Source organism: Anolis carolinensis, chromosome 1, assembly GCF_035594765.1.
Source record: "Anolis carolinensis isolate JA03-04 chromosome 1, rAnoCar3.1.pri, whole genome shotgun sequence".
NCBI lineage: Eukaryota > Metazoa > Chordata > Lepidosauria > Squamata > Dactyloidae > Anolis > Anolis carolinensis.
The window spans coordinates 256,465,048-256,486,913 of NC_085841.1; the positions used below are offsets into that span (position 1 = coordinate 256,465,048).

General features: G+C 37.7%; 1 protein-coding gene across 5 annotated transcripts in view; it reads right to left on the reverse strand.

The window, feature by feature from the left end:
* The window catches only part of nckap5 (NCK associated protein 5), an 856,064-nt gene that overhangs the window by 130,895 nt on the left and 703,303 nt on the right, over positions 1 to 21,866 (reverse strand). The gene's annotated exons all lie outside the window — the stretch shown is intronic.

Below are 21,866 nucleotides of genomic sequence, written 5' to 3' on the forward strand. Positions count from 1 at the left end.
GTCACCATCAGACAGCTGAAGCCTCCTGCTTATGCTTTTTATTGACACTTTATGGCTGCCTTTAGTACTTGTGTAGTTATCAGTTCTCTCCAAATGCAATCTCAGTTTCTGTGACTAAATACCACCTCCGAGGGAAGAAAATAATGAAGAAAAAGAGACCAATGCCTTAGTTAAAACCTGAAATCTTTTCAGAAGTGTGGAAAAGTGTTTAATTTTGTTTCCAGAAAAAAATATTCTGCTTCTCAACATGGGTAGACATCTGTGAGTTCTCATGAATATGATGCCATAAAATCTTCTATCTATTCAAGGCAACCAGGTACATCGCAAAAGTTATCAATAACAACAAGATTACATTTACTTGACATTTTGCAGTGAATTTCATTAATCTAAGGATCAGTTTTTCTCAACAGCCATGGAGCACAACAGAGGCGGGATGCTTACACTTTTCTACCTCATTAATAGCAGGCACAACATCCTAATTTAGGCCTTCAAATGCTAGTCAGTGTTTACATTAAACTTCTGTACAAAAAGGTTTTCTATCTTCATTTCCAGAGGAAGATGTTCTTAAAAGAAAATACTCCTTCCCTGAAGTTGCCATACTATGTGGATGGGGGTGAATGTTCAGAATCCTGAAAAAAACACACACACAAAGCTTGTTCTGTGTGTGAGCATCAACTTTCATCCTTACAGAAGACAGTGGGAATTGGTACACACGGCAAATTCTACTCACAAAGGCAGTAATGCTCCTTATTATATTAAGAACACAAGGAAAATTACGTTAGAGCAAACCAAAGGCTCATTTACTGCATCATACTGTTCACACAGTGGCCATCGATTTTACCACAAGAAATCATACAGTAGGACCTTCACATAAATGCACCCTCCACTTCACACTCGGGTATGCAAAGGAATAGTAGAATACTGTATATATAGAGCCTTGATGATTAGTAGTCATCGATGGCCCTACCCTCCCATAAATGTATCTAATTGCCTTTTAAAGCCTCCCAACCATTTAGCACCCACAACTGCATCTTGCAGCTGTGAATTCCACAATTTATGAACTATATAAAATGCTGCTTTTTGTCCTGAATCTTTCCTCATTCAGTTGCACCCTATGACCTCAGTTTTTGACAGAAGAAGAAAAGTTACTTATCAGCTTCTCCCCCACACCATAAATAATTTTATACAAGTATGCCATATTTCCCTTTATTTGTCTTTTCCCCATGTTAAATAACTTGGGAAGCATTGTGGATTTGTATAAAAGTACTATGATACCGCCAGTAATACTTTCAATTCTTTTTTTCTTTATGTTCAAGATGGGATATGCACAAAGAGGATGTGAAATGTATCATTGAGCTGTCTACCACAACCCTATGATCCTTTTCTTGCTTAGTTGCTGCCAGCTTAGATCCTACCAGTATATACTAGGTAAAACTGCTCTTTCAATTTTTTTAATTAACATGCATCACCTAATATTTAGCACTTTTGTTTCAACCCAATGGTGTTCTACTAAACCAGTGGTTCTCAACCTGTGAGCCCCCAGATGTTTTGGCCTTCAACTCCCAGAAATCCTAACAGCTGGTAAACTGGCTGGGATTTCTGGGAGTTGTAGGCCAAAACACAGGTGAGAACTACTGTGCTAAATCTGTTTTTGACCATAGCAGACAAAGTCATGGCTATTCGTTGTTCCTAGATTCAGCAATGGGGAGACAAAAGATCTTACTTGGGTTTTAATACATGCCCACTAACCACCTCTCTTTTTAAATAAGCACACCTTGGCTCTAAACCGCAAAGCACAGAGTGCCTTACAAGGTTACTTCTTTTTTTCTGAACCATGTACTTTATTGCACTTGATAACCAGAGTTATTAGACCACTCAATAACATGTGTTCTCTGGCAGGTGTGCAAAACATAAAAAATACAAAAACACAACCAATAAAACAGCAGCTGAAGACAGCACATAATAAAAACTAAGATAAAACCACATCAAAGAATGTAAGCACCACAATGTATAAAAAACAAACAAACAAACAAAAAGACCAAGGCATAAGAGTACTAAGATCTGTAAGTACTTCAGACAGTTTTTAACTGTGTAAGAGAATAAAAATTAAAAATTTAAATTTATACCCTGCCTTTCTCTCCAAATTGAGACTCAAGGTGGTTCATAACAAAATAGCAACAACAACAACAGTGGGTACAGATTTTAACAAAGACTTTAATCTAGCATTGCAAAGACCACAAAACCGCAAACAGGCTTGCCCTGAAGGAAGGACATTGCAGACACAGGAGGCCACCATGGAAAAAGACAATTTCTTTGGCCCCATTTAGCCGGGACACTTTGAGAAGAATTTCACATGATGGCTTAAGAGGTTCCTTCTTCGATCAGTATGAAGTAATAGTCTAGCAATTTTGTTGCCACCCCCAGAGAAAAATGGGCCAGCTCTCACTTTCACAACATTTTTTACATTGGTCACCTTTGAGAGTTCCGCTGGTACCAGCAGTGCCGGATTTGCCTTTGTGCTCAGATGTGCTTAAGTACAGGGTCTCGTTGGCCCGGGGCTGGGGGCACCTTCCTCTCCTCCCCCCAAAATATAATGGACTTTGATTATGTGGTGCAATTCTAAATTTGAAGGCTTTCTGTTTAAGAGCAATTCTGTACTAATGATTATTGTTGTTTATTCCACTCACTTCCATCTCTTTGTGATCTCATGGTTCAGCCCACGGTAGAGCTCCCTGACAGCCATGGCCACCCTCTGCTCCTTCAAGGTCAAGCCAATCACTTCAAGGATACCATCCATCTTGCCCTTGGTCAGCCCCTCTTCCTTTTTCTTCCAGCTCTAGACTAACAATAGAGCTGATAATCTATGGGAATGTGCCACAAAGCAGGCAGTGTAAGCTTACTGGGCCTACCTCCTTCAGGGTCCAAAGAAGGGTCCACTTAACTAGAACAGGGCCTCATTTGTCCTAAATTCTGCCCTGGGTAGTAGTTTACCACCTGCAACAGTAAAGCATGTATCCCTCCATTATGAATAAGAGGATAGGTTTCTCAAGGCAAGAGATGTAGTTACTAAGAGGACAGGGCTTATGCAGGTTGGCTTGTTTCTTAAGTTGACAATCCCCTGAATTGGCCATAGATCATTATAATAATATTCTGAGTTGCCTTTCCAGAACTTAACTTGATTCTCATATTTCCTGGTTGTACATCCCCACCTTAGTTATCTTTCATGGTCTATGTCTTTAACCTATGATATGACCAAAAGGCTCTGTTCTGTCCCTTATGCTTTTAAAGACTTGCATGAGGTTGTTGTCACATTAGGTCATCTAGATTTGATTATTAAGATTTGGTTAATATTTCAAAATCTCCAGGTTCTCCAGTGCAACACTATGCCATCTTCCTCAAGGAAACTAAGGTTTACCCTAGGGAACACCTCTCTAAGATTCTTGAGGTCTTCCTGTGGGGTTCTATGGACAACATCCAGTGGAAGTTGACTACTGGATCATGCTGGAGGATCTAGAAATTCCTGGAGAGGACTTATCTCAGGTAAAATAATATCTTTTAAAAATGTGTTGTTTTTCACATTTATGGGGATCCTGTACTCCTAGTCCAAATTAATGTGGTGGGTGGATTGCATGAGGCAACTTTTGATTTCTTCAATATAACGATTAATATTTTAAGCTGATTTGAATTGCATTTGTTTTATTATTTTTATGCTATTGCAAATGCTGCTTTGGGGGAAGATATCTGAAAAGCTGCTTACACATTTAAACAATGACTAATAAAATAAGTGTATCTTCACTATACGGTAACAAGACCCATTAAACAGAAGGGGTTTGTAAATAAGAATATATGTAACCGTTTTATTTTCAAAGGGAGGCTTAGACTTTGCATATATATATGTGTGTAGTGTGGATTTGACAGAGCAGTATTAGTATAGTGTGGTCTCTGTATTAGTCCCAAAACACAAGTCATTGGCTGCAGGTCCCTGGTGAGTTTCCCATAAAGACAAGAGTAATTGTATCCACATTGCACAAACATGGCGCTCTAGCCCCTTGCACACTGGAAAAGAATAATTATTCACAGATGAAGATCCAAGAAGCATTAATACAGAAAAATTAAGGCTGCATCCCACTTCTTCCTATGTCTTGTACCAGTGGGGGGATATTTGCATACTTTGCAGAATACAAATACAATAATAACTCGCTCTTGCTATTTTGACTGAGGAAAGATGACTGGACAACAGAAGATTATACATAAGATTAGAACACTGGAACAATATCCTATATATCAGTGGATGTCTTCCTAAACTGCAGATTTTTACATGGTACTGGTAATTTTTTTCTTATTGGGGTTGAATTTTCTTCCTAACAGCATTCTAATAGCTTCCTTGAATTTCCTTTAAGAGCTCTCCAAAATTACCCTTGGGTGCAATAATTACATATATTTAACTTGTTCATTGGTTTATTAATTTGCATTTCATAACTTCTCTTTTCTAATCATGGATTTTAAACTATCATCTTTAATAAGACCAGAGTAAAAAAAGTTGGATCAGGATTATAATTTAAACACATAATTATTAAGTAGTGAGGGAAAGACAATTGTTTGAATTCATCTACTGCCATGGTAAAACTGGGTGGTTGGAATAATCTCATCTGAAAGCTAAATTGCAGACTACAAGGTAGGCATTAATATCATCCTGAACTTTTGAAACAATTGTTCTTTCAACTTCCAATTAGATACATGTTATCATACTTTAACAAACTATATTTCTGCTGAATTTTTATTCGTAATGATAAAATGTGTGTTCTCCATTCCCATTTGCTTTAGTTCTATATTTATGTAATTTTTGTTTTTTAGCTTTTTTCAATGCAACATGAAAGCCACTGTGGCTAAAGTTTTTCCAAATAAGCACAAAGCTAAGCCCAACTGAAAAAAGGGGGAAGAAATTGCAGAGCCCATGAATTTTTAAAAGTTCATACATAATATATCATAAAACTAGGATGAATAATATGGTGTACCAGCTTTAATAAAAAGCTCCTTGACCATTTCTCAGAAACTTTGAGATGTAATCAATATCCAAAAAGGTATCTTGGGGACACTGCCAAGATTTATGCCTTTTCGCATAGAATGGCACTTTTTCCTTCCTACTTCAGCCAAAGAAATGATAGTGAAATTCAGAAAAGGGAGGAAAATGTTGCTTTCTTCCCTTCCACTCTGTTCTAGTTCAAGGATGAGCTTTATTGCTCCCTCCAACCATTAAGTCATACTTCACAAAGAGATAAGGATGTGCTAAATGAAGAAATCAAACACAAGAAAACTCACATGAACCTGAACATCAGCACTTTGTGATTGTATCAAACTTCTGTTATTCTCTATCTCTAAAAGGAAATCCCCAGACGACAGATCTAAGATGCGGGAATGAAGTTTCTAGGGGGTAATAACAGAATGACCAAAGCATAACCATTTGACAAGTATGCAGAAAATCAGCAAATTTTGAAAATCCCAACCGCTGCAGTTAAATTTCAAGGGGAAAACAGACCCCTAAGGTAAAAGAGCTTTGCCCTAATTTCACTGTTTATTGAATCGGGGACTTACAGTAGAAAGTGGAGTTGATTATTCATGAAAAAGTACAGACACTTTTTCCTAACTTATGTTGCTGACTTATTATAACTCTGGAAACACATGCACACATGTATCTATAGAGGTACTTACAGATGATCAGTAAGTAATATTAACAATATTAAATAAAATATTTACTAATCGAAAGGGTAACTTTTGTTTTATTTAGCACTTTCTACAGCTCAGGTGAATGATTACAAAAATTATTCTACTTCAAGACGGCATTGATCTCACAACGCCCTCCCTTGCACACATTTTAAGTCAAAGTCATTAATGTCATCGGTTAGGAACAATTAATGTGAATAGAAAATAATTGCATTGGGGAGGCAGGAGCTCGGAGGATTTTGTGCATTAATATTCACATGCTGTTCGATTGCACACTCAATTCTTTCAGTTTTGCTTGGAAGGAGTGCTAAACTGGTACAACTTCCCCCATATTAATCTGTATACTAATTACCCAGGTTTTATGTGAATGTTAAGCCTGGTCTGTTTTAATTGCAAATACGATAAGTTTTGCAATTTATGTAAACATGGCTCCTTGATGGATAACTTCAAAAGATTCTAAACATGGTGATATATATATATATATATATATATATATATATATATATATATACACACACACACACACACACACACACACACACACACACATATACATACATACATATATATATATATATATATATATATATATATATATATATATATATATTCATTCATTCTAGCCAGCCATATATCCAGGCTTGTGTGTTTTCTGTAACTGTGAATATAAATTCTGCAACGAATTCTGCTGAAGAAAGTGTGTACTGTGTGACCTGTGGAAAATAGGCAAAATTAAGTGATTTGCATATTTTTCTCATTTCCATAATGTATTTTTGTCTTTTGGTCACTTGAGAAGAGGAAAAAAAATTGAGCCACTAGAATATTATTCCGCCACAACTCAGCTTTTCGGATTTCATTAGTCATTTAAGATCTACTCTGAAGACTGCATTTGCTAAAAAATATGCTTTTTTAGATGCAAGCTAAAAGCTTTCCTGCTTGCTGCATTCACAACTGTATTTTTTTGCATTTGCAAGAAATCAACATGCAGCTAATAGAGAATTTTCTGAGACACTTTCTGTGTAACAGACTCATATTCATAGAGATAATCAAAACCTTACAATGAAATAGAACTACAAAGTGCATGGTCCACTGAGACTATTTCTTTGCACACTGACAGGGTGATAATGACAACAATTTTAGCCTCATTGCCAGAAACACTCCCTCTTTTCCAATCCCATTGTGATAGGGCCCTCAGCCTTAATGGATCATTCTCAGAGCCTCCACCAGTTTTCCACACTGAAATAGGAAGTCAATGAAGGGATACTAATATATTGCCAGGAAACCTTATAATACTCTATATTGCATCTGTAATATACTTTGAAATACAAACTGTCGCATGCTTTTTGAATGCTGCAGTGACGGTGTTTTTACTATGTCATATAACTATTGTTCCCCCATAGCAAAAGCAAATGGAGTGTTCTATAATGGAATCATCATTAGGTCTCTTGTTGACCTACTCTCCCATCCTTCCAACACATAATACTTTTAAACATGTGTTTCTTTGGTGTTCTATATTGGTACTTGCTAACTGACTTCAGTTCAAGGTGAAATCAGGATTTAAATACTACCAATTAATACGGGTTGGTTCCCAGTGTTTCCTATTTGTCTTATCTGGCAACACTCTATTCCGGCAAATGGTAAGATGTTCTGTGAGGGCAATAACTCCCTTTTCCTTTACAGGTTTTTAATTCAACTGGCATTAAAGTATTTTGCATCCAATATAATTTTCACTGTAAATATTTATTCTTCTCAGAGTACTTGGCCTCTTGCAGGCAGAATGGAGGCTTTGAATCAACCCTCACCTGTTCGCCAACTCTTGAATCAGTTGTAAAAGAAGATGCCTGGATATCTAAATTAGTTGACATAGGTTTGCTCTATTGCATTCAAGGAACGCAAGTGCTAAATATCTTAGACATTGGAACTTGAATACTTTTTGCCAATGAGACTTCCAAGGGCCATGAGGCTGGCAGTGACAGTTGGAACTTCTAACACCTCCCAAGGCTGTAAAAGGTGTCAAAGTAAAGGGATGTTCTCCCTGAAAGAGCTCTTTCAGCACCTCTCAAGTGACTTACAAGAAGACTTGGCAGCAGCACTATAACCTATCAACATACAATTAACAGCTCTTTCATGGAAACAGACCAACAGGGGAGGGAAGGAATGGGCAGAGGAAACCATGGAGCTTAGCCTTGATCATAATAAAGTATTGCCCTCACACAAATTCTACAAGACAATATGAAGACCATGAAAATATGAGTGGATAACTTAAACTGCACAGCTGTAATCTTGTGGAGTGAGAAAGATGATGGCATGGTAACATTTGTGAGCCCTTATTTACAGAACTCTGCCCAGACTTATAGATTCTGACAACAGGCACAGCGTAAATGCAGACTCAAAAATTACATAGTTTTATACTTTGCCACATACTCACAGAAAATTATCAACTTTCAGAAAATAGAATATTAGAGAACAAAGGAGACTGAGTCTGATGTATGGTTTCAGCATTGGAATGACTCTGGAAACCAGGATTTTAGTCCCTTCTTGGCCACGGAAATCCACTGGATGCCATTGGGGAAGGGAAGGGTAAAGCTCTCTCTGAACAAATCTTGCTAATAAACCCCCATGATAGATTTGCCTTACAGTCACTGTAAGTTTGAAGGTGCAAAATCAGAAGACAACAAAGATTACAAGACAGAAATTCGAACAGCTGGTAAACTGGAGTTTCTGGGAGTTGTAGGCCAAAATACCTGGGGACCCACAGGTTGAGAACTGCTGCTCTAAGGGCTATGACTGGACACAATTTACCATAGAAGACTAGTTAAGCCATACATCCTGCCAAAGTTCAGCTATGTGCATGTCCCACTTAAACCGTTATGTTTCATTCCTGTCGACACTTCTCAGTGGCAGAGAATGAAACTCCTATTAAACATACTTTTTGCAGTCTCTTGAGAGATAATCCAAACTGTTTTTCTCCCATTAATAAAATAAAATAAACGTTTTTCCTCAAAAAGGGCCCCTTTTTCTCCCATGGTGGGTATTGAGGGCCATAATTTGACTACCAGCCCCACCAAAGGTGTCTGCTTCTGACTTATATGAAGCAGTTAACATATCAGTGGATCTCAAATCCAAGGAAGGTGAAGAAGGAACAAGTTGGTGAAAGAGCTAATTGAACTGTCATCAGCATGATGATAGCCATCTGCACTGCATTTATCTCAATGCCAATCAATGTCATCAGCTATCAATCATTTTTCCCTAGCGATCTACATGAAGCAACTACATCAGGACCTATGATTCTACAAAATGCTAAGACAGCAAGAATTTCTGAAAGCGATCACTTATTAAAAAATTATTCAGTTCTCAATAATGTTAATTTCCTGGCAGGGTGGTTTAGCTGAGAATATTACCATACTGCCATGTCAACTGTGATGAATGAGAAAAAACAAAAACATTTATTTATTTATTTATTTACAGTATTTATATTCCACCCTTCTCACCCCGAAGAGGATTCAGGGCAGATCACAATGCACATATACATGGCAAACATTCAGTGCCATTAAACATATGACATATAGACAGACACAGAGGCAATTTAACATTTTCCAGCTTCTGGCTTCATGAGGGCATGCTCGACTCTGGCCACAGGGAGAGCTGCCACCTCATTGACCACTTGTGGCACCAAGTCCTTGATGGAGTACTTCCTAATTCCTTTCTGTGCGCTGCTAGAAGTTTTTATGGTGTCATAAATTAGTTAAGTTAGCCTCCCCGCATAAAGCGGTACCTAAATTTTCTATTCAACAGATGCAACTGTCTTTCGAGCTGCTTAGGTCAACAGTGAGCTAGGCTATTAAATGGTTGGGAGCTCACTCCGACCCACAGCTCAGCCTGGGCTATTCTGAACCTGGAGATTGCTTACAGTAATGTTTATTTCCTATAATGCAATGTTACTCAAAGTGATGGCCTATAGATAATCTGCTACAGAACAACAATTATTAGGGAAATGCTGTTTAGAAAAAATGATTGCAATTATTTGGGTGTGTAGGTTTTTTCTCTTGCAGGGAAGAAACAATATGAACTTATCAATAACCAGGGAAGCAGTACTATGTGAGAGCTCCCAAAAGAGGGGGTGTCATTTATTTGTACAGTAAATTTCCCTTTAAGGGAGGAAGCCACCTTAGAGAAATGCAAGGGTGCTTTATCTGTGTTTAAGAGTCTTATCCAGCTCATTTTAGGTTGAGTTATACTCCTAACCCATCTCAATAAAGGTTAAGATGAAAAATGTTTCCAGATTTTTTTTTCAGATTACAGACTACCTACATTTGCAAATACAGTATGTATACTGTATAATGAGATATCATGGAGATGGAACCCAGGTAATTTTATACATTTTTTAAAATAATTTTGGACATGAAACTAAGTATGTGTATATTGAACACATGAGAAAGCAAAAGTGGCAATATTTCAGTTACCCAGATGGAGTGTTATGAATAACTTTTCAATACCTTTAAAGCATAGGTTCTTTTTATTGCAATTTCAGCGTGAGAGGGTGTAACGGAAAACCTTTTTTTAATGGGGATTTTTGTATATGTTAATAACGTTGGTTTAATGGTAAAGGTAGGCAGGAGATAGCTACTTCTGATTGGCAGTGCATCGCCATGGTAATTAGCTACTGCTGTAGAAATGTAACTATTTGAAGAGGCTAGCAAGAAAAGGGTGGAGCTAGCTGAAAGAAAAAAAGAGGGAAGATTTTAAAAAGTTGTTCAGTTTCTAGCTAGGGAGCTAGAAGGAAGACGTCTGTATTTGAGTTGCTAGCTAGGGAGCTAGATGGAAGATGTCTGTGTTTCAGTTTTCTAGTTGGTGAGTTAGATGGAAGATATGTGTGTGTGTTCAAGATGTGGCTTCCAATGTTATATTGAAATAATAAGAGACGAATTCAAGTCTGGTTAGGTAGAACTGAGAGGAATAAGGAGTCTGTTGAGATTAGGTTTCAGTCAGTTTGACTATAGCGAAGAGTAACTTTGAGTTTTAAGTGCCAAGTCAGAAAGGCTGTGGAGAAATATATGTATCTAAAAGGATAATGCCTCAAGAAGTTAAACTAAGTGTTTGGAAAGTTATATATCTATCAACAGCTTTGTGTAACCAAGTGGAACTGAAGAAAAGAACCTTTGTAACAAGATACGCTTTATGTGCCAAAGAATTCATAAATAAACATTTCTTTGTTTTCAATAAAGATAGCGTCTTTATTGTGAACTGCACTACACAGATTCTGCGAGGATTCGTCCCTAACTCTCTCCTCATTACCACATCGCCTCATACACACACGCGCTCATGTGTTTATTGTTGGCAGTGGTTGGGATCCTGAAATAAGGATCACTGCCTTGCCTTATTGATAAGTTCATGGGTGCCTAGCATATTACATATAAAATGGTGGCAGAGGAAGGGTATTGAAATTCTCTCTCTGTCAGAAAAGTTTTGTGCCTCTTGATCGTGAAGCGCTTTTACATTTATTGGTGGCAGTGGTGGGATATAAAGAAAAAGATTTTCCCCTGCCTGTTTGAGAAGCCTCTCTTTTGCCTTGTGTTTTACAGAGGGTATATCAGAACTTTTACAGAACAACGAAGAATGATATTAGAACATACAAACATACAGATTCTATGCAACTACATTGGATTCACAAGCAACTGACTACAGTTACATTGGCTAACAAACAGACAGAAGGGAGGTTACATTTTCACTCAGAATTCACACACATGTTCAGACATTCATCATGCATCCGAAGATTACCATATACTTTTTCCCTCCTTGGGGAAGCACCTGCTCAGGCCAGGCCCTGCTTTCCCACAGCCTGCCAACACAAAACTCCAAAACTTCAAAACTCCAAAATGCATCTTTTTCCCCTAAGAACAATGCCAAGGATCAGACCCCTGTTTCCATACAGCAGAACTGACTCCCCGCAACATTTATCATAACTCCAAAATGCACTTCTTCCTCTTCCCTTGAGAAAAGGAGGCCAAGTGACCAGATTGCTTCCCTGCAAATCTGCCATTTTCCCATACGCCATCTCCACTGAGCATGGTGGGTGAACAGCACCGCTATCTGTCACAATTTCTGGATTGTCACAAGGTCACTTATATAGCAATATTTTGCTGATGTTGTCCCAAAGTTGTAAATGAATGATAGACGTCTTCCATCCTGGCTCCATCTTAGTTTCCTGGACCAGATGTTGACTCTTCTTGATTAGTGTTGGCCTTGTGTTGACTTCCTTCTTAACAGTTGTAAACATTTCCTTAATCTGATGTAAACATTTCTCTTATCACTGTCACAGTTCTTATCACAGTTTACCAGGCAGGTCAACTATTTCAGGTCTTATTAGCAACTTTTAATTACAGTTCAGCAAGTAGGTAGTCAGTCATCATAGGAGTTAATATTTTAGAATGGTATCTTCAAAATTATTAGGTTTCACACATTCATCCCTTCCATTCAATTTCATTCAAACCATATATCATATTTTTGTCACAGGAGAATTTTGTATTTTGGAGTTTTTTGGATTTTGGAAATCCTGTCATTAGATATTCAAACCGTGTATCATTACAGAATAAGAGATTATGTCAAGTCTGTGCCTCTCTAAGCCCTATTTGGTAACTCACGAGGAGAGAAATAATACATGGAAATACATGGAAATCGGCTGCCTTGGCAGCGATATCAAAAGCAGGTAAAGATTCAAACTTTCTGGGATCCTTTCCACAATAGCGCTCCTTAGCCAAGGTGCCAAGCTTCCCCTGACAATGTTAACTAAAAGAATTGTCCTATAAACTAGTATAGATTTGTGTATCAAGGCATCAACCAGTATTCATGATAATGGCTGATTGTAGTAGGAAAATGTTCAATATTATGCATCAGAGTAACCATAGTCCAAAACACATGTTATTGGTACCCAAAGATTTAATCACAGGGTGCTCAACTGCCCCGAGCAGTCATATTTACTCACACTTCAATATAAATTGAATATATAAATGAGTCCCCTCGGAGAGAAGGGCGGGGTAGAAATATCAGAAATAAATAAATAAATAAATTGGCCTTTGGCTCCCAATCTGAATTGATCATTTCTATGGACTTGTTTCCAATATGCTATGCCAGGGATATCTGTTTTTCTCTCTGCTATTTGCTTTAGTAGTAAAGCCCTTGGTATACAATACTTAGTCAGAAACTGTATTTCCATAAAAATAGTATGTAGTTATGGCTGCATTCACAAGGCCAGCCTTTTGTGTAAATGATATTCTTCTATTTATATCCAACATTATACTGGTACTGATCTAATTTTGAAATGTTTGCAGACCTAAAAATTAATTGTAAAAAATCAGCGCTTTTCTATCTTAACACTAATTTAGCAGAGCAAACGAAGCTATAAAATCTTTCTCGGTCAATGTTATGAAACTCCATCTTGAAATATCTGGGGATCATAATCCCAAAGGACCTCTCCTAGATATGTCATAGGAATTATATGCCTGTAGTTCAAAAACTGAAGCAAGAAATTAAGGCTTGAAGCAACTTTCTATGTTGGGAAGATTGGTGCATATTAAAATGACGGTCCTCCACAGACTTCTTTTCCCCTTTCACATGTTCCTAATTTTGCCACCTGAAGCCATATTAAAAATGTCAAAAAATTATTGATTTCAATTATATATCAATGCAGACAAAAGTTTTGTAATAAGAACTCTGTCAACAACAACAATAATAATGATTTTGCCATCTTATACCCTGTACATAGAAAGTAAGAGTTAAAATGTGCTAAAATCATGAAGGCATGTGCTCTCTGTATAACCCTATGCCGTCCTGAGATCTATTCCTGGCATTAGGCAATCCACAATCATTATGGCAACTCTACTTGGTAAGATTTATTTTGAGAGCTTCCTTCATCTTAGGCTGAGAATGTGGTTTGCCCAAGATTAACCAGGGGGCTAAGCAAGAATGTGAACTTTCGTCTCCCAAAGTCCAAGTTCAAAACTAAAGCCAGTACATTATGCTGTCTTGAATATTGGCAATATTGAATGCTTCAAGAGGAGATCCCAAATAAAGATGTTCCAGGCAGACAGCCAATGCAAGACATTTTGGCTGGAACAGAATCAAAATGAGGTCCAGTGACTAACTGGATGAGAAAATGTAAACTACTCATGCGTAACTTCAATAAAAGTAGAGAAAAAGCAGCAGGGAGGGGACAGCCTGTTCATAGGCAACCATAACAGAAGCTTACTTCAATCTCTAAATGGATGAGAATATGTTATTTAAATGATCCTAAAATGATAGTCTAATAGAGTTTTAGTCCATGGTGCTATGTGCCTTCATGTCATTTCTGACTTACAGCAAACCTAGGGCGAACCTATCATTGAATTTTCTTGGCAATATTTGTTCCAAAGATCACCCAGTAGACTTCCATGCCTAACCAGGTTATTTGAACCCTTGGCTATGAAACCTACTGGGTGACTTTGGGCAGATAACGTTATCTCAGAGGAAGTCAATAACAAATGTCATCTGAACAAATCTTGCTAAGAAAACGCTGTGATAGAATCAATGGGTCAAAAGCCACTTGAAGTCACATAACAGAAATATCTCCAGAGTCATAGAATTTCATCATACGAGCGGGGGGAAAGCAAAGGGAACCATCTTCCTTAGTTCCCTACTATCTTTCCCTGTCCTTTGGGATGGTCTCCTATCCCATGTGGTTTCATGTCCTTTCCCTGCTTCCTTTTCATGTTCTCCAATTGGAATCTGGCAGTACCTGACTTCTCCAAAGGCACTCTGTATTTCATTTCTCCATGCTGCCAACATGGAGCCCTAAGGAGTTCCACCAGAAATTGTCCTACGTCATGTAGCGGAGGAAGATTAGACAATGAGTGACTACTTCTGGACTCTGATTGAGAACTATTTTGTATCGGGGCTTTGCTAGTCTTATGTTAGCCCAATTTACCACCATAGGCCACACAACCAAACCAAACAACTTTGTGAACTCCAGTTGGCTTCCGTAAATTAATGTGGATGTTTTTTTTTCCAGATTTTATGTTATTATATAATTTTTTATCTGACAATATTGGTTTAATTTATTGATGTTAGGCTTAATTCACTGATGTTAGGTTTAATTTGATGTTAGGTTTTAATTGCTATTTTCATATGTGAGATTTTTTTCTGGGATTCTGTCTCGGTATTTGTTGGTTTTTGTGAAGGCATTGAATGTTTGCCATAGTATGTTGAAATTTACCCTGAGTCCCTCTGGGGAGATAGGGCAGAATAGAAATAAAGTTGTTGTTGTTGTTGTTGTTGTTGTTGCTGTTGTTATTATGGGTTCTATGGAACTCCATTTCAGCAACGGGGAGAAGATGCAGAGAAAACTGCGACTGGTAAGGCCCATAGTCCAATATTCAAACCATTACGTTACACTGTCTCTCACCATGATTAAATCACTTGTGAAATAATGTCACATAAATATAAATGTACTACAATTAAGATGAAATGTGTCTGATCTTTTTACAGTAGCCCAGGCTGACACACACTCTGCTCCTCTTTTGAAGGCATGCTAAGATCATTCTATCCAGCTAGGCAATTTTGTGATAAATTGATCGAAGGAACCTTTTTTTAGGGGGGGGGGTGTTGTATTTTTAGTTTATTGTTTAAAAAGAATATTACTGTTTAGAAAATTTAAGCGATATGGTAATAATATAAATTGTTTAATTGTGTTTTAACGTTTTTATGATCAGATTTTTTTAGATTTTTCTTCTTTTTGTATTTTTAAGCCATTTTGAATCCCATGCTGGGGGGAAAGTGAGATATTAACAAAATTAATAAATAATAAATAATAGTATTGCATTGGCCTGGAAATGTTGAAATATGACCTAAAACGAAAATACATTTGGATGCCTATACATATATGGCATATTATTCCTACTGCACTGATTCAATTCAGTATATTTTTGTTTGCTAATTGTTGGTGGGGGTGCAGGAACAGAGACACCGCATTGTCTACTGGCAGTATAAACCTCAGTTACCCCAATTCCAAGATTGAGTTCTGCAAATTTTGGCTGGTATAATCAGTGAATTCATGAAATGTGGGGTGCCGATTCTGTTATTAATATTTCAAGGGAACACTGAACATTTGCTATGCAAAGAGTTGCTATATTCTGTTGGCTGCTTCACACCTAATAAAGAGCAAAGGGATGGGAAAAAACCCTTTTCTGATATAACTATGAAATGACAGATAGAATAAATGTGAAATATTTCCAAATATGGAAAGACATAATTTAAAACTTGGTATTCTTTTAGTGTCTACATAAGTAAATAATCCTTTTTTCCTAGCCTATCCAATATACAAGTTTGATTTTGGAAGGATGCACTTTAATTTTCTGTGATTGGTTCAACTCCATTGGACAATAATTGTCATTTATGGCATACTCATATTTGCACAAAATCCATCTATGATATCTTCTTGTTGTTTTTAATATACATGTAATATAAAGACCTTTAAGAAATGCACTTATTACTCTATAATGTACATGATACTACAAATGTATATTCTAAAGTTACACAGTACATCTTGCTCTAGACAAAACATATTATAATGTTAAAACAAATGGCAAAACCATGCTACCTTTCCACCAATAATTACAGGTAAACTTGTCGAAGAGACCAGAAAGAGACCAGACTCATTGTTTTCAATGTAATATATGAGTGAAATAGATTTCAGGAGACTTCAGTGTGATATTCCAGTTATTTAAGGTAAAACTTCTTCCCCTTTACCGTATAGTAGCCAGGTACCAATATTGCTCAAGCACACAAGGGAATCATTGCTTTTCCTAAAATTTCTCTTTTCTATAAGCACAAAAACAGTTTTCCCCATAGAAAGGCTTAAGTCCACACTCTCCTTACTACTTGACCTTGTGGAGTTTTAGCCATGCATCAAGAAAAGTGAAATAAGAATAAGATAATATGCTTTCATGTTTTTATTTACATTCCCAACCCAGAAAAAATGTTCCCTTGAGAGCCACTACACATGATATGGGATGCCATGAGAAGATTCTTCGACATGCAATTTTCTTTGCTTCGGAACAGCATGGGAAGTGGGTTATGAATGGTTCTGGGATGAAGGGGATTAACCTTGGTTCTCTCTTTCCAATTTAAATAACCGCTTGAAGTTGCAGTTGGCCTTACATTCACCTTTTCCCACTCTGGGATTTTATTGGCATATTAGTAGGTGGGAGTTGGTCTGCAACACCTCAAATTTCTGACCAACTCCCAAACTTGCTGATGGCAGCTGAAGTCCAGGGCAACAGGTTGAGGAAGGTTAATTTAAAAGGAAAGCATTTGTTTTAAATTCATCACTTTTGAAACTGTTTTAAAGCAGAGACAAAGATATTGAAATGTTTCATGGTTCTGACACATCACATTTAGTTTTGCTATTGGTTACATAAAAAGAAATATATGAATCTGGAAGCAATCTTCACCAATACTGTAAAGCTGTACCTATTGCTTGTTTTTCACCTAAATTCTCTTTTATAACATGACAAGCTATGACCTTGTCCTCAGTTTTACAAATCCGTTCACCAGCAGAAAGGCAGCATTGAGACATAGTACTAAACATTTTGCTCTATCCACGGTTAATTATGCAAAAGCAATTGCATAAATGTCTGAGAAATTATCTAGGGCAATGGTTCTCAACCTAGGATCCCCAGATGTGTTTGGCCTTCAACTCCCAGAAATCCTAACAGCTGGTAAACTGGCTGGGATTTCTGAGTTGTAGGCCAAAAACATCTCCAACAGCTGGATTTGTAGTTCACATTGGAGGGTGATATTCTTCATTATGAAGGATTTTTATTGTAAAAATAAATGTCTTATTAACTTTCATACTAACTCTACCATTACTGGTTGTTGTTTGGATCCTAAGCAAGATGGAAAAGTCAACAAAGATATATCTTGCAATATGATGTGTAAGAACAAAATGTCATGGACAACATGTGAGCTTTCTTGAGAATTGTTTTTGATATGAAGATGTTTCCTTGGTGGATAAAAGGAAAGTTTTTCTGGAGTAGTCTCGCAGAGAGCACAAACACAAATTGGGGAACAATAATTAACAGAACAAATCCTGTACAGAAAACAGAATTCAACAGGACTTAACAGGCAAATGTGTATAGTATTTCGGCCGAAAAGGATTACGGATGAGATTAAGCAAGACCACACTGAAAGAAATATGTGGTGTGGAACAACATCTGTATTTTGCAGAAACCTCTTGCCAGTAATATACAGCCTAGACATATGTTTTTCAAAGCAAACCAGTTGTCATCCTAGAATTAACAAAAAGAAAATAGTCCAAAGGGCATGCAGAACGGATTGCTTTTTAGTAATACAGGGCATTCTGATGTAACAGTCATCTGGCAATTACAAGAGCCATTTAGCAATGATGGTGTGCTTGCATAAATGTGGGGGATAATGCTAGACTTGGTTATCCTTGTAACTTTAACACAAAAACATCTTTAAACAGATCCTGATGTACTGTCACACATGAGGAGTCACATTGGGTCACTTCAAAAGTGCATTCATGTGTGCTAAATGATACAGTAGATACCTGCTCTTGTTTTGATAATTTATTTAAATTCTGTAAAGGCAGTCCCCCGAGTTAAAAACATTTGACTTACATACAACTCCTAGTAGCAAAAGGGCATGAGACAAGAGAAAGTGAGGGAAATCTGCCTCTAGGAAGGGAAATTTACTCCTAAGCTATCATGAGGAAAAGGTGTCTCCACTGAAGCATTCTCACAAATCTTTGCGGAGTCCGCAGTGGGTTAAAGCCTTGTGCAGGCAGGACTGTTGACTTGAAGGTTGGTTACTGACCTGAAGGTTGCGAGTCCATGTGGGGGACATGAGAGTCCTACCTCAAGAGTACAACTCGTGGTCTCTTATGAGAGTGCTGTTATGCTCCTCTCTATTTTGCCTTGGAGGTTAGTAGGGACCCTTCCACACAGCCCTATAACAAAGAATATCAAGGCAGAAAATACCACAATATTTGCTTTGAACTGAGTCCACACTGTCATATATTCTAGTTCAAAGCAGAAAATGTGGGATTCAGCTGTGTGGAAGGGGCATAGGAGAACTTTTGGTCTAGCACTAGAGTTAGTTTAATTCTATCCCATTATTTCCAGTGAGATGAAATTTCCAGCTTTTCAAGGTGAAGAGACAAGCCGGGGGCGGGGGGGGGGGGCTCCTTTCAGACATTTGGTGTACAAACAATAGCTCTGTCATTTGAATGGACCCTGTCAATGGCATACTCCCATAATAAAGCCCTCCCCCACAGAACTGTTTCTGGTCTAATTGTACTCAAACTGATTTCTTTTTTGTTTCCCCACACTTCTCCAAATGTTGGCACCCATTCACTTTAACAGACAGGAGAGACACATGCTTCCCTTGACAGATTAAAAAAAAATATTTCATGTTATTCACAGAAATGTGAGAAGAACAAAGTTTCTAGTACAACTTTAGTGTTTGAATTGTCCCTGTAAACTATAAGCTACTGTGAACGTCTTCTATATAGACAACTGACGAGCACAGAATAGGTGGAGAAACACTGCCTTTCCCATTCTTTCTTCTTCTTCTGATCTATTGAACAGTTTCCTTGTCTACCTGTTTTTTTTAATTTTCAAACCAGCTTCTATAAAGTTAGTTCTCATAGTGGAACTGGATGCAGCACAGATGAAAAATAGGGATCTCTCTTAACCATGATTTATCACCCTAAATTCAAGAGATGTCTAGCGAAGTGGTTCTCAACTTATGGGTCCCCAGATGTTTTGGCCTTCAACTCCCAGAAATCCTAACAGCTGGTAAAGTAGCTGGGATTTCTTGGAGTTGTAGGCCAAAACACCCGGGGACCCATAGGTTGCGAACCACTAGCCTAGAGGCAAGAAGGGAATAAGGACCTCTTCAAATGCATATGCATAGGCATTGGAAGCTAGGCTGTGATTACTAGCTTCCATTGTTTTTGATCTGCAAATGGTGTGTTTTTGTAAAGCAGAGTGAAGAATCAGGGAGATGGCCCTTTTGCAGTTAGAGCAACCTCTATGACTATAAGCCTGCCCAGGGGGTGTGGTAAACTGTCACCTCCCGGCTCCCCCCCCCCCCCCCCCCAGCTCCAACCAACAGTAAAAAGAACATGAAAGGCACTCACTCAACCAGATAAATCAGCCATAGCAGAGCACTTGATGAACCAACCTGGACACAGTATATTATTTGAGAACACAGAAATGCTTGACCACTCCAACAACTATCATGTTAGACTACATAAAGAAGCCATTGAAATTCACAAGCATGTGGACAACTTCAACAGAAAGGAGGAAACCATGAAAATGAAAAAAATCTGGCTACCAGTATTAAAAAACTCAAAAAAATCAGAACAGTAAATAAAAAGCAACACTCTGAAAACAGAGGATTTCCAGACATGAATCAACCAAGGGCAGTAAACGACTCTAAACAAAGGATGCCCCAGAGGCAGGAAGAAGACAGCAGATAAGCTTTTCAATACTAATTAAGGTGATTTACTACAACATTCACACTGACCTCTCTCACCCTAGACTTTCCACAGATACATATTTACCTCTTTGCTTAGTTTTCTCCATACCTCACAACCTCTGAGGATGCCTGCCATAGATATGGGTGAAACGTCAGGAGAGAATACTTCTGGAACATGGCCATACAGCCCAAAAAACATACAACAACTCAGTAAAAAGCCTAATGGAAAGACGGGAAGCCTCCTGTCATGCACAACCAGTGGCAGGGATTTTTTTCCAGTTCAGCCATGGAACCACCCCGGAAGTAAAAAAGATCTTAGGAGTCCTCATGGACAACAAGTTAAACATGAAACAACAATGTCATGCAGCAACTAAAAAAGCCAATGGGATTTTGGCCTGCATAATACGAGTATAGTGTCTAGATCAGTGGTTCTCAACCTTCCTAATGCAACTCCTTAATACAGTTCCTCAGGTTGTGGTGACCCCCAACCATAAAAGTATTTCTGTTGTTATTTCATAATTGTCATTTTGCTATTGTTATGAATCATAATGTAAATATCTGATATTCAGAATGCTATTTTCCTGCTTCTTGGCAGAATGGAGTTGGACTGGATGGCCCACGAGGTCTCTTTCAGCTCTATGATTCTATGATTCTAGGTACTTGTAATGGGTGTGATGGGAGCTATCGGTCTCCATGGCTAAACTTGAAAAGCCCCGTCACTGCCGCCCAGAAGAAGCCCGTGTGAAGAGGTTCTATGACATAAATTTGGAAACAGCTTGGTAATGTTTTCAAAGGCACCACTGATGCTATTTTTGTTGTCTCTAATTTTAAGATGTCCAGCACTGCAACTCGTGCAATAACTTTTAACAGTCAGCATTGCAGGGTCTGATCTCTCTCCTTTCCTCTCATTTTAAAATGCAGCTAAACCCATTTCTGCATCATTGATCTATAAAGCATTATGAATATTGCACAATATAATAATACCATGAGCAACCAGGTTTTCATGGAAATGAAAAGACATGATACAACTGCACATATTATATGTGGCTCTGTTAAACTTAAAATTTAACAAGTTTTCTGCAGTTTCTGTTCCAAGAAGACATTGACCTTTAGTGGTGGAAATTCTGTGCAAGTAAACGTTACGTGGTACAAACAAGAGCTATTTGAGGATCATGAAATATTGATGGTAAGTCTGTGAACTTTAACTTATCTATGATTTTCCCTTTCTAGTGATGAAAGATTTCCATTTAGATTTCTAGAGATGCTGAGGCAAAATATTTAATGTTAACAAATATTTCTTCAGCGATCACCTCATGCATTCTGTCTCAAGATCATCTGTCCCATCATACTAGTCCATGCTGGGTGAATGTGAAGTGCTCATTCTTTAATCTAGGTCAACTAACTTTCACTTGATATCTCAGCACTGACTACACTTGTCCATTTTATGAAATGTGTGAAAGAATGTTTATAAGGTAGCAGTATATATTAATAACACCCTCTAAAACTGCAATTCTCTGTCTAAACACTAACCTTGCAGTAAATTTCACTGAAAGCATCAGACTTACTTCTGAGCAAACATACATAGGATTGCTGTATACTTGCAATTTATC